Below are 14,447 nucleotides of genomic sequence, written 5' to 3'. Positions count from 1 at the left end.
GGGCCTTGCTCCCTCTGCTCAGTTGTCTCAATTGTTTTGTTGTTTTTTTTAATTTTTAATTTAGGAGAAAGGGGTCTCAGAGAGAGAGGGGAGAAACAGAGTAACAGAGAAAGAGAGAGGGGGGTGGGAAGCGGGGGGAACTGCGAGGGCAGGTCTCCCCTCGCAGCTGTGGGTGGGTGCAATCCCCAGATGGCAAAACAAAAACACAGTCTTTGGGTTGGTCTTCAGGTGAGGGGAGAAGATGTCTTCACCTGGGGCAGCTCGAGCCACCAGGCACACACTCCTAATGTTTAATAGGGTGATTAAGGAAAATCTTCAGCCTGGTAGCTCCAGCTATCCCAGGCTAGGCAATTGGGGAGGGGGGGTGTTCAGTTGTGTGTGGGGCCTAGTTGTAGCAAGGCCCCCACACACACTTCCACACACAAACACCCCCCGCGATGTTCCGGCCCTCAGTGGTCTTCTTTCCTCCCCCCACCGATTCAACAAAGTCTTTTTGGGACTGCACCAATACACACACCTGTAGAATGGTAGAGTCTCCCTCCTTCCACACTGGATGTTGTTGGTCTTTCCCCCTCTCTCCAACTCTTTGTAGAAATGTTAAAAAGTTGGTAAAAGTTTTCTTTTCTCCTCCTCTCCCTCTGGGTGAAAGTTGGTGGTGAAACCCCTTCCTTCCTTCTCTTCCTGGGCTGTTCTCAGGGCTCTCCAGGCAGGAGCTAAGGTTGATAGCTGCTCTCCTCACTACAGCTCAGCTCCTACTGAGCAGGACACGCCTCCACTGCTCCACAATTGGTCCTTGTGCATGAAACTCTTTTAGAGTTTATCTGTAAAACATAAAACATTAAACCGTGCCACCCGCCCTGGATGACACAGCAGACATTTACAAGGCCCCTTTTTTTTTTGTTGTTTTTTTTGGGGGCGCTAAAATCTAATTTTTCCGGTGCCCCCTATAAAAGGGAAGGGGACACTAAAAGCACCAGCAATTAAAACAAATTAAACTTTAAAACGTAAAAATTTGAACACGGATCGTTGAATTCAAAGTCCAGAGTGCTCATGAATCCCAAAAAGTTAGTTTGCAGGTGCAGCAGGTAATCAGGAAGGCGAATGGAATGTTGGCCTTCATTGCGAGAGGAATGGAGTACAAAAGCAGGGAGGTCCTGCTGCAACTGTACAGGGTATTGGTGAGGCCGCACCTGGAGTACTGCGTGCAGTTTTGGTCACCTTACTGAAGGAAGGATGTACTGGCTTTGGAGGGGGTACAGGTATGATTCACTAGGCTGATTCCGGAGATGAGGGGGTTACCTTATGATGATAGATTGAGTAGGCTGGGTCTTTATTCGTTGGAGTTCAGAAGGATGAGGGGTGATATTGTAGAAACATTTAAAATCATGAAAGGGATAGACAAGATAGAGGCAGAGAGGTTGTTTCCATTGGTCGGGGAGACTAGAACTAGGGGGCAGAGCCTCAAAATACGGGGGAGCCAATTTAAAACCGAATTGAGAAGGAATTTCTTCTCCCAGAGGGTTGTGAATCTGTGGAATTCTCTGCCCAAGGAAGCAGTTGAGGCTAGCTCATTGAATGTATTCAAGTCATAGATAGATTTTTAACCAATAAGGGAATTAAGGGTTACGGGGAGAGGGCGGGTAAGTGGAGCTGAGTCCACGGCCAGATCAGCCATGATCTTATTGAATGGCGAAGCAGGCTCGAGGGGCTAGATGGCCTACTCCTGTTCCTAATTCTTATGTTCTTATGGATTCTTCATCGCAGTCAAGGCCACCTACGGTCCAAACACCCAAGGCCCCATCCTGCTTCTGGCCAAGAACAGGGAAACACTCATCAAGGACACCGAGGCAGTCAGGGCCTGCTGGAAGGAGCACTTCAAAGATCTCCTCAACCGAGACTCTGCCTTTGACTCGAGTGTTCTCGACTCCATTCTGCAGCATGCTACCCGCCACCACCTCAGTGAGACCCCAACACTGCATGAGGTCGAAAAAGCCATAAGACAGCTAAAAAACAACAAGGCTATGGGAGCGGATGGAATCCCTGCTGAGGCACTGAAGTATGGCAGAGAGGCACTGCTGGCGTGAATACACAACCTCATCTGACCTGGAGGGAGGAGAGCATGCTGGGAGATCTTAGAGATGCAGTGCTTGTGACCATCTTTAAAAAAGGGGACAAGTCCGACTGCGGGAATCTCCCTGCTATCAGCCACTGGGAAAGTCGTAGCTAGAGTCCTCCTCAATTGCCTTCTCCCCATGGCTGAGGAGTTCCTCCTGGAGTTACAGTATGGATTTCGTCCCCTCCGGGGCACAGCGGACATGATTTTTGCAGAACGACAGCTGCAGGAAAAATGCAGGGAACAGCGCCAGCCCTTATACATGGCATTCTTCGACTTACAAAGGCCTTTAGCACTGTCAACCGCAAGGGTCTATGGAGCATCCCCCTCAGTTTCGGATGCCCCCCAAAAGTATGTCACCATCCTTCGCCTGCTCCACGACAACATGCAGGTCGTGATCCTTGCGTGGATCCATCACAGACCCAATCCACGGCCGGACTGGGGTCAAGCAGGGCTGCGTCATCGCCCCAACCCTCTTCTCAATCTTCCTCGCTGCCACGCTCCACCTCACAGTTGACAAGCTCCCCGCTGGAGTGGAACTAAACTACAGAACCAGTGGGAAAATGTTCAACCTTCGCCATGTCCAGGCCAGGACCAAGAGTACTCCAACCTCTGTCGTTGAGCTACAGTACGCGGACGATGCCAGCGTCTGTGCACACACAGAGGCTGAATTCCAGGACATAGTCAACGTACCTACCAAGGCATATGAAAGCATGGGCCTTACGCTAAACATCAGTAAGATAAAGGTCCTCCAGCAGCCTGTTCTCGCCACACAGCACTGCCCCCCCCCCCCCCAGATATCAAGATCCATGGCATGGCCCTGGACAACGTGGACCACTTCCCTTATCTCGAGCACCTCCAATCAACAAGAGCAGACATTGATGACGAGATCCAACACCGTCTCCAGTGCGCCAGTGCAGTCTTCGGTTGCCTGAGGAAAAAAGTGTTTGAAGACCAGGCCCTCAAAACTGTCACCAAGCTCATGGTCTACAGGGCCGTAGTAATACCCGCCCTCCTGTATGGCTGAGACATGGACCATGTACAGTAGACACCTCAAGTCGCGGGAGAAATACCAGCAACGATGTCCCCGCAAGATCCTACAAATCCGCTGGAAGGACAGACGCACCAATATTAGCATCCTCATCAAGGTCAACATCCCCAGCATTGAATCACTGACCACACTTGATCAGCTCCGCTGGGCAGGCCACATAGTTCTCATGCCAGACACGAGACTCCCAAAGCAACCACTCTACTCGGAACTTGCCCACGGCAAATGAGCCAAAGGTGGGCAGAGGAAATGTTACAAGGACACCCTCAAAGCCTCCCTGATAAAGTGCGATATCCCCACTGACACCTGGGAGTCCCTGGCCAAAGACCGCCCTAAGTGGAGGAAGTGCATCCAGGAGGGTGCTGAGCACCTCGAGTCTCTTCGCCCTGACCTGCGAGAAACCACCAGTGGCAGGTCGGGGCCACAAAAGGAGTGGAGGTGCGGCGGCCTGGGAGCAGCGTGGAGGCCACTTCAGGGAGCAGCGCGAGCTGGTGCAAGAGGGTGACGACTTGGAGAAGGGCGACTGGATTGGAAGTCACCAAAATCAAGGTCACTGATTGGAGCATGGGCAGGTACAGCAGGAGAGGTGGCAAGCAGCAGAGGAGCGGCGAGGTCGGGGCGAAGGAGCGGTGAGAGATTGTAGAGGGACGTGATCGGGGCCCAGAAGAGGCAAGGGCCCAGGGGCAGCACGGGCCCAGCCCACACTGTGATATGTGTGTGCACGAGGTCAGTGCAGCAGAGCTAGTCTCCAGTTGCCACTGGAACAAGACCTAGCTCGGTCAAGCCCGTGTGGTGGCTGGTGTACAACGGCCATCACATGTTAAAAAAAAATCCATGCACAGGCATCTTCCACCCTTCAACATGTAGTTCAGGAGCTGGAATATTAGGTCCTTCATTGAAACACCTGTGAACTCATCTCTTTTTGGTGAGGAAGCAAGTCATCCTCGATACAAGGGACCTCCTAAGAAGTAATCACATCCAGGACTGAATCATGTTCACTATGGCAATCGTGCTTTATTTCTGCTGACATTAATAACCCTATAACTGGGCTTGAGTTTAATATTCTGGATAAATATTACATAAATCAGCTTTTTTCAAACACACTGTCGAATATTTGATTTCTCTATGATAAGAGACTTATTAATGTTCTGTTACCGACTATTCTATTTTTGGGCCTTTTCTTACACTAGATTATTTCAGTTTTCATCTAGTTCGCATTCTATCACATCAAATCCCAAGCTTGTTCCGTTTGTGTACATGGCTTGTGGGTGTGATGGACTGAACTGTAGTGTCTCACTTTACACTCATTGGATGTTCTCAGACCCACCCCTTTATAGAAATATCTCAAGATTTTAAATCTGTTATTTTCTGTACCAGTTATCCCTTTTTGGATCTGATTTTTTAAAAACTTCTCCACACATATTGCATGTGACAGCCTTTGAAATATTCTGATCTTTGTAATCGTCATTGCTGATTTGGATGGTCTCGTTGATCGTCACTATCACACATTGCACTATTTCTTTAATCGAGATCATTGTTTCAAATGCTTCCTTTATCATGGCATTAGGTCCTCCATTGATCCCCGTCAATAATCGTTAGTTACAGGCTGGGATTTGGGTATCGGTTTAGGGGTTCGTGGTTAGGGCTGGTGGTTATTGGTTAGGATTGGGATTAGTGATTGGGGCCGGTGATTATTGGTTAGGATTGGGGCGAGTGGTTGGGGCTGGTGGTTATTGGTTGGGATTGGGGTTAATGGTTGGGGCTGGTGATTATTGGTTAGGATTGGGGCTAGTGGTTTGGGCCGGTGATTATTGGTTAGGATTGGGGTTAATGGTTTGGCCCGCTGGTTATTGGTTGGGGATAGTCGATACGATGTTTGGTTTACGAGTTAGTGATTAGGGTTAGAAACCACTATTGACAACACAGTGTCACTAGACCCATCGATTTTAATTTCATTTTTTTTATAAACCTCACGCAGACGAGTCAGAAAACAGCCTCATGAATTGTTCATTTCAGGAACCTTCTTTCTGACCGAGTCCCATTTCCTCCCTCCTTTCACATCTCGACATTTCTCATAGAAAAAACACAGGGACATTAGACTTTGTGACAAGAAAATGTATATCCAGGTTGTTATGTATGTAAACATTGTAATTGTGTAAGACTTGCCACCAGAGGCCGCAACTGTTGGAGGCCCCAGGGTCACCTGCACACCTCGTGCAAGGGAATATAAAAGGTTGTCTGCCATGCAGCTTAGCCGCTCTGGAGTTGTATTAAAGAGACTAAGGTCACATCAGTTTTTGTTCACAGTTCTCAGTCTTGTGGAGTTCTTCCATACTTAACAATTGGCGAAGAGTAACAGATCACAAATTTTCATGCGGTCATGGCTGCCGTTGGTATTTTAGAGAGATTTGTAGAGGGCGATGGTTGGGAAGCTATCATTGAGCGCCTCGACTAGTACTTCGTAGCCAACAAGCTGGATGGGGATGATAAAGCGATCTAGCATAGGGCAATTCTCCTCATCGTGTGTGGGTCCACAATATACGGCCTCATCAAGAATCTGCTAGCACCAGAAAAACCAGCAGAGAAGACATATACAGAGTTGTGTACGCTGGTTCGTACCCACCTCAAGCTGAAGGAGAGCGTCTTAATGGCCAGGTATCGCTTCCACACGCACCACCGCTCCGAGGGCCAGGACGTGGCGAGTTATGTCGCCGACCTGAGACACCTGGTGGGAACTTGCGAATTTGATGGATTTTTGGGGGAAATGCTGCGGGACTTTTTCGTGCTTGGCATCGGCCATGAGGTCATTCTTCGCAAGCTTCTATCTGCCGAATCCCTAGACCTGAGCAAGGCTATCACGATAGCCCAGGCATTCATATCCACAGGCGATAATACCAGACAGATATCTTCCCAGCATCGAAGCTCACCGGCAAGTACTGTGCATAAAATAATGTCACTAGCAGGCAGAACTGTATATGGCAGGGCCTACACGCCTGCAGCTGCAAGACCTAGGCTGACTCAGAGTCCGCCATTGGGCGTGAATGCAAATCCATTCGCACCATGTTGGTGCTGCGGAGGTAATCATCGAGCCCATCAATGTCGATTCAACCACTACGTGTGCAAAGGCTGCGAAACAATTGGGCAGCTCCAGCGAATGTGCAAGAGTGCTGCAACTCACCTCGTGGCAGAGTTGACAGAGGATGATCGATCCGGCATGGATCTCGCAGAACAAACGAGAGGCAACTCAAGCCGAGGAAGAAGTGTATGGGGTACACACCTTCACCACCAAGAGCCCTCCTATCATGCTGAAAAGCAAATTGAACGGTATTTCGGTATCAATGGAGTTGGACACGGGGGCGAGTCAGTCAATTATGAGCCAGAAGGCTTTTGAGAAACTGTGGGGCAACAAGGCACAAAGGCCCAAACTGAGCCCGATTCAGACAAAGCTGTGCACCTACACCAAAAAGCTCATACCAGTCATTGACAGTGCAGCAGTTAAGGTATCGGATGATGGAGCTGTGCATGATTTATCACTGTGGATTGTACCAGGCGATGGCCCAATGCTATTCAGCAGAAGCTGGCTGGGAAAGATTCAATTGAACTGGGATGACATCAAAGTACGATCTTCAGTGGATGATGCCTCGTGCGCCCAAGTACTGAGCAAGTTTCCGTCACTATTTGAACCAGGCATCGGCAACTTCACAGGTGCCAAGGTGCAGATCCATCTAGTCCCCGATGCAAGGCCCATTCATCATCAGGCCCGAGCAGTTCCGTACATGATGAGGGAAAAAGTCGAGATCGAGCTGGACAGACTTCAACGAGAGGGAATCATATCACCAGTCGAGTTCAACGAGTAGTCCTGTCTGATTGTTCCGGTGTTCAAAGCGATGGCATGGTCAGAATCTGTGGAGACGACAAGGTAACAATCGAGTCTCGTTACAAGACCAGTACCCACTACCCAAGGTGGATGATCTGTTCGCAACATTACTGTGGGAGGAAGTCGTTCACCAAGTTGGACCTAACCTCCGCCTACATGACACAGGAGCTGGCTGAATCTACGAAAAGATTGATGTGCATCAACACGCACAAAGGACTGTTTATATACCACAGATGGCCTTTTGGGATTCGATGGCTGCTGCCATCTTCCAGAGGAACATGGAGAGTCTGCTAAAATCGGTTCTGTGCACCATTGTGTTCAAGACGACATCCTGATCACCGGTCGAGACACCACCAAACACTTGCACAACCTGGAAGAGGTTCTAAGTTGACTAGACAGAGTGTGACTTAGGCTGAAACGCTCCAAGTGTGTTTTCCTGGTGTCAGAGATCGAATTTTTGGGGAGAAAGATTGCGGCAGACGGCATCAGGCCAACGGACTCAAAGACAGAGGCCATCAAGAATGCACCCAGACCACAGAATGTGATGGAGCTGCGTTCGTTCCTGGGACTCCTCGCTATTTTGGTAACTTTCTACCCGGGTTAAGCACTTTGCTGGAACCATTGCACATGTTGCTACTTAGGGGTGATGACTGGGTTTGGGGTAAATCACAAGAGACAGCCTTTGAGAAGGCCAGAAACCGACTTTGTTCTAATAAGTTACTTGTCCTGAATGACCCGTGTAAACGATTAGTGTTAGCTTGTGATGCATCTTCGTACGGGGTCAGCTGTGTTACAGCAAACCAATCTATCGGGCAAACTTCAACTGATTGCATATGCATCTAGAAGTCTGTCTAAGGCTGAAAGAGCTTACAGTATGGTTGAGAAAGAGGCATTAGCATGTGTATATGGGGTTAAGAAAATGCACCAATACCTATTTGGACTTCAGTTTGAGCTTGAAACCGACCACAAACTGCTCATTTCACTGTTTTCAGAAAACAAAGGTATAAACAATAATGCTTCATCCCACATCCAAAGATGGGCATTAACATTGTCTGCCTATGACTATGTTATCCGCCACAGTCCAGGCATGGAGAACTGTGCTGATGCCCTCAGTCGGCTACCATTGCCCACTACTGGGGTGGAAATGGCGCAGCCCGCAGACTTGCTTCTGGTCATGGATGCTATTGAGAGCGAAGGATCACCCGTCACTGCTCGCCTCATCAGGACCTGGACCAGCCAGGATCCTGTGCTATCACTTGTAAAAAGTTGCGTCCTCAATGGGAGCTGGTCAGCCGTTCCCGGGGAAATGCAAGATGAAATTAAGCCATTACACTGACGCAAAGATGAAATGTCCATGCAGTCGGATTGTCTCTTATGGGGTAATCATGTGGTTTTGCCCAAAAATAGGTAGGGAAACGTTTATACGTGATCTACACAATATCCACCCAGGCATAATCACGCTGAAGGCTATAGCCAGGTCGCATGTTTGATGGTCCGACTATGACTCGGACTTAGTCATGCGTACACCAGTGCAACACGTGCTCACAACTGAGCAATGCACCAAGGGAGGCTCCATTGAGTCTGTGGTCATGCCCCTCCAAACTGTGGTCCAGGATCCACACAGATTTTGCTGGCCCTTTCTCGGAAAGATGTTTTTAGTTGTAGTGGACGCTTACTCTAAAAGGATTGAATGTACAATCATGTCATCCAGCACATCCACTGCCACCAGTGAAAGCCTGCGGGCTTGCCCGATGTCCTTGTCAGTGCCAATGGACCATGTTTCACCAGCTCGGAATTCAACAAGTTTATGACCCGCAATGGCATCAAGCATGTAGCATGTCAGGTCTTCCCTGTTTAAGCCCGCATCCAATGGTCAAGCAGAATGGGCAGTCTAAACTATCAAGCAGAGCTTGAAACGTGTGACGGAAGGCTCCTTGCAGACCCGCTTATCTCGGGTTCTGCTCAGCTACCGGATGCGACCCCACTCACTCACTGGGGCTCCCCCTGCAGAATTGTTAATGAAGAGAGCACTCAAAACCAGGCTCTCCCTAGTCCACCCGAATCTAAATGATCATGTGGCAACCCGACATCACCGGCAAAACATGTACCACAATCGCGTGGCTGTATCATGTGACATTGATAACGACCCTGTGTTTGTCCTTAATTACAGTCATGGTCATAAATGGGTCGCTGGCACTGTCTTGGCCAAGGAGGGGAATAGTGTGTTTGTAGTCAAACTATTGAATGGACAAACGTGCAGAAAGCATTTGGATCAGACCAAACTGCAGTTCACTGACAACCAGGAACAACCTGAGGAGGACATCACCATCATCGACACACGAACACACACCCAACCATCAATCGACCTCACTATCAATCAAGAGGATGAACCCACCATTCCCAACAGTCCTGTCAGACCAGCTGTGCCGCAGTGCAGCAAAAGTCCAACCAACTCACCCATGCCAGAGTTTGAACTCAGACGATCAACCAGGAAGCGTAGGGCCCCGGATTGTCTCAACTTATAAATAATTTGTATCAAAGACTTTGTTAGGGAGTGATGTTATGTATGTAAACATTGTAACTGTGTAAGACTTGCCACCAGAGGGTGTAATTGTTGGAGGCCCAACGGTCACCTGCACAACTCGTGCAAGGGAGTATAAAAGATTGTCTGCCATGCTGCTTAGGCACTCTGAAGTTGTATTAAAGAGACTAAGGTCACATTAGTTTTTGCTCACAGTACTCAGTCTTGTGGAGTACTTAACACCCTGCCTGCTCACCATAACCCTTTACTCCATTATTGCTCAAAAATCTGTTATTTCCGCCTTAAATATATTCAATGACCAGCCTCCACGGCTCCCTGGGGCAGAGAATTCCACAGATTTACAAACCTCTGAGTGAAGAAATTGCTCCTCATCCCAGTTTTAAACAGGCTGAGGAGAAAGGCTGCATTTGTAAATAGAACAGGATTTACTGTGATTGCATTGGGCACTGAACCATGTTCATTCTGGCAGCTCTTGTTTGTTTCTGATGATCTTAATAACCCCTATACCTGTGCTGGAGATTAATATTGTGCATAAATATTGAATAAATTATCTTTGTTTCAAACACTGTCGAATATTAGATTCATCCATGATCAGCGGAGACGAATTGATGTTCTGTTACCGACTGTTCCATTTTAGTGCTTTTTCTTAATCTAACTTATATCACTTCTCACCTAGTTCACCTTCTATCAAACCCCAAACTTGTTCTGTTTGAGTACATGAGTTGTGGTTGTAGTAGATGGCAGTGTCTCACTTTAAACTCAGCTAAAATCCTTTGAACTACCCCTTTATTGAACTGGTTTGCATAAGATTTGAAATCCGTTAATTTCTGGAAAAGTTAATCCGTTTTTGGAACCAATTTAATTTAAAAAAACTCATCCACACATTTTGCACATGAAAAGGCAGCGAAATATTCTGATATTTGTAATTGTCATTGCCACAAACTCAGTTCCCTAGCGACTGACTCCATCCCTCTCCCCAACTTCTGTCTGAGGCTGAACCACACTGTTCGCAACCTTGGTGTCATACTTCACCTTGAAATCAGTTTTTGGCCATATATCCGCAGCATAACTAAGATTGCCTATTTCCACCTCTAACATCGCCCATCTCTGCTCTTGCCTCAGCTGTAGCCCTCATCCATGCCTTTGTTACTTCTGAACTTGTATATTGCAACGCACTCCTCCCATATTCCACCCTACATAAACTAGAGTTGATCCAAAACTCAGCTGCCCGTGTCCTAACTCACACCCTGGATGTGTTTGATGGAACAATATAGAGGGAGATTTACTCTGTATCTAACCCGTGCTTTACCTACCCTGGGAGTGGTTGATGGGGCAGTGTCGAGGGAGTTTTACTCTGTATCTATCCCGTGCTGTACCTGCGATGGGCGTGTTTGATGGATCAGTCCATGGAGAGCTTTACTTTTTGACTAACCCGTGCTGTGCCTGTTGTGGGACTGTTTGATGAGACAGCATAGAAGGAGATTAACTTTGTATCTAACCCATGCTGTACCTACCCTGGGAGTGTTTGGGACCGTGTAGAGGGAGCTTTACTCTGTATCTAACCAATGTAGTATCTACTCTGGAATGCTTGGGACAGGTTAGCGGGAGATATACTTCGTATTTAACTTGTGTTGTACTTGCCCTTGGAATGTCTGGTGGAACTGTGTTGAGGAAGCTTTACTCTGTATCTAAACAAGGCAAGTATATCCTTCCTTAGATAAGGAGATCAAAACTGTGCACAGTCCTCTAGGTGTGATACGGGAGTAAAGGGTTCTGGGGAGCGGGCAGGGAAGTGGAGCTGAGTCTATGATCAGACCAACCAAGATCTTATTGAATGGGGAGCAGGCTCGGGGGTCCGGGTGGCCCACTCCTGCTCCGATTTCTCATGCTCTTATGTACCCAGCATGCCCCGCAGGGGAGAATGTGCCTCACCCAGACTACAGGATCTCAGTGCGCATGCGCGGATCCTGGTTGTGTTTGGAGCATGGGCGGCGCGTGTAATGGCGGAGGAGACACATTTTAGACAGGCTCCACAGAAGTGTTGTTTTCAACGGGACAGAGCGGAATAATGGACCAGCGGGATGCCGGGGAGGCTTCATAAACAACCGGTGCCCGCCGCAAGCCCGGAATAATAACCGGAACATCGGCGGTTGCAGCTTCGGGGCTTTCTCCCGGTCACAGGCCCAGATTAACGGCGGCCAGCTTGGTGCAGGAAGGCTGGTAAAACGGTCGGCCATCTTGATTCAGTGAGTAGCACAGCGCGTGCGCGGCCATCTTTGTGCAGGAACAAAGTGAATGATGTCAGTGTCGAGAACTGAACCCAGCCAGAGTCAGCACCTTCAGGGGAGGGGAACCAGCGAGTGTGGAAATGAACCCAGCCAGAGTCAGCACCTTATAAGAACATAAGAAATAGGAGCAGGAGTCGGCCATACAGCTGCTCGAGCCTGCTCTGCCATTCAATAAGATCATTGCTGATCTGATCATGGACTCAGCTCCACTTCCCTGCACGCTTCTCATAACCTCTTATCCCCTTATCGTTTAAGAAACTGTCTATTTCTGTCTTAAATTTATTCAATGTCCCAGCTTCTACAGCTCTCTGAGGCAGTGAATTCCACAGATTTACAACCCTCTGATAGGAGACATTTCTCCTCATCTCTGTTTTAAATTGATGGCCTCTTATTCTAAGATCATGCCTTCCAGTTCTAGTCTCCCCCATCAGTGGAAACATCCTCTCTGCATCCACCTTTACAAGGCCCCTTATATCTTATACATTTTGATAAGATCACCTCTCATTCTTTTGAATTCCAATGAGTAGAGGCCCAACCTACTTAACCTTTCTCCCTCATCCACGGAATCAACCTAGTGAACCTTCTCTGAACTGCCTTCAAAGCAAGTATATCCTTTCGTAAATATGGAAACCAAAACTGCACGCAGTATTCCAGGTGTGGCCTCACCAATACGTTGTACAACTGTAGCAAGACTTCCCTGCTTTTATACTCCATTCCATTGCCCTTCCTGATCACTTGCTGTACCTGCATACTATCCTTTTGTATTTCATGCACAAGTACTCCCAGGTCCCACTGTACTGCGGCACTTTGCAATCTGTCTCCATTTAAATAATAACTTGCTCTTTGATTTTTTTTCTGCCAAAGTGCATGACCTCACACTTTCGAACATTATACTCCATCTGCCAAATTTTTGCCCACTCACTGAGCCTGTCTGTGTCCTTTTGCAGATTTTACTTGTCCTCCCATCTTTGTATCATCAGCAAACTTGGCTACGTTACACTCAGTCCCTTCTTCCAAGTCGTTAATATAGAATGTAAATAGTTGGGGTCCCAGCACTGATCCCTGTCGCACCCCACTAGTTACTGGTTGCCATCCAGAGAATGAACCATTTATCCCGATTCTCTGTTCTCTGTTAGTTAGCCAATCCTCTATCCATGCTAATATATTACCCCCGTGCCCGTGGACTTTTATCTTGTGTAGTAACCTTTTATGTGGCACCTTGTCAAATGCCTTCTGGAAGTCCAAATACACCACATCCACTGGTTCCCCCTTATTCACCCGGTTCGTTACATCCCCAAAGAATTCCAGCAAATTTGTCAAACATAACTTCCCCTTCATAAATCCATGCTGACTCTGCATGACTGAATTTTGGTTTTGCAAATGTCCTGCTACTGCTTCTTTAATAATGGATCCAACATTTTCCCAATCACAGATGTTAGGCTAACTGGTCCATAGTTTCCTGCTTTTTGTCTGCCTCCTTTTTGAAATAGGGGCATTACATTTGCAGTTTTCCAATCTGCTGGGACCTCCCCAGAATCCAGGGAATTTTGGTAAATTACAACCAATGCATCCACAATCCCTGCTGCTACTTCTCTTAAGACCCTAGGATACAAGCCATCAGGTCCAGGGGTTTTATCTGCCTTTAGTCCCATTATCTTACTAAGTACCACCTCCTTAGTGATTGTGTTAAGTTCCTCCCCCTCCCCCCCCCGGATCCCCTTGACTATCCACTGTTGGAATATTAGTGTCCTCTAACGTAAAGACGGATACAAAATATTTGTTCAGAGTTTCTGCCATCTCCCTGTTCCCCGTTACTAATTCCCTGGTCTCGTCCTCTAAAGGACCAACAATTACTTTAGCCACTCTTTTCCTTTTTATATACCTATAGAAACTCTTGCTATCTGTTTTTATATTTTGTGCTAGTTTACTTTCACAGTCTATCTTCCCTTTCTTACTCATTTTTTAGTTATTCTTTGCTGGTTTTTAAAAGCTTCCCTGTTTTCTATCCTCCCACTAGATTTGGTCACTTTGTATGCCCTTGTTTTTAATGGATAACGGCCTTTATTTCTTTAGCTAGCCATGGATGGCTCTATTTTCTCTTGCACCTTTTCCTCCTCACTGGAATAGACTTTTCTTGAGAGTTGTGAAATATCTCCTTAAATGTACACCATTGTTCATGAGGGTAGCCAATGTAACCCCACTTTTTAAAAAAGGAGGGAGAGAGAAAGCAGGGAATTATAGACCGGTCAGCCTGACCTCAGTAGTGGGTAAAATGATGGAATCAATTATTAAGGATGTCATAGCAGCGCATTTGGAAAACGGTGACATGATAGGTCCAAGTCAGCATGGATTTGTGAAAGGGAGATCATGCTTGACAAATCTTCTGGAATTTTTTGAGGATGTTTCCAATAAAGTGGACAAAGGAGTACCAGTTGATGTGGTATATTTGGACTTTCAGAAGGCTTTCGACAAGATCCCACACAGGAGATTAATGTGCAAAGTTAAAGCACATGGGATTGGGGGGTAGTGTGCTGACGTGGATAATGTGCTATCGTGGATTGAGAACTGGTTGTCAGACA

General features: G+C 47.4%; 1 protein-coding gene across 17 annotated transcripts in view; it reads left to right on the top strand.

Moving 5' to 3' along the window:
* LOC139252394 (zinc finger protein 239-like) overlaps positions 1-14,447 on the top strand; it is a 281,958-nt gene that overhangs the window by 162,715 nt on the left and 104,796 nt on the right. Inside the window, exon 3 of one of the 17 annotated variants that reach the window (XR_011591452.1) lies at positions 9,209-10,143. The exons of 14 other annotated variants lie outside the window; for them this stretch is intronic. The gene's annotated coding sequence lies outside the window, so the exon portion shown is untranslated. Of the gene's footprint in view, positions 1-1,764; positions 4,841-9,208; positions 10,144-11,461; positions 11,827-14,447 lie in introns of those variants that run through there. 2 more of the 17 variants (XR_011591459.1, XM_070873388.1) reach the window with 2 other exon arrangements.

This window comes from Pristiophorus japonicus, unplaced genomic scaffold (genome assembly GCF_044704955.1).
Source record: "Pristiophorus japonicus isolate sPriJap1 unplaced genomic scaffold, sPriJap1.hap1 HAP1_SCAFFOLD_464, whole genome shotgun sequence".
In the NCBI taxonomy this organism is placed as follows: domain Eukaryota; kingdom Metazoa; phylum Chordata; class Chondrichthyes; family Pristiophoridae; genus Pristiophorus; species Pristiophorus japonicus.
This window is presented reverse-complemented; position numbering and strand designations above follow the sequence as displayed.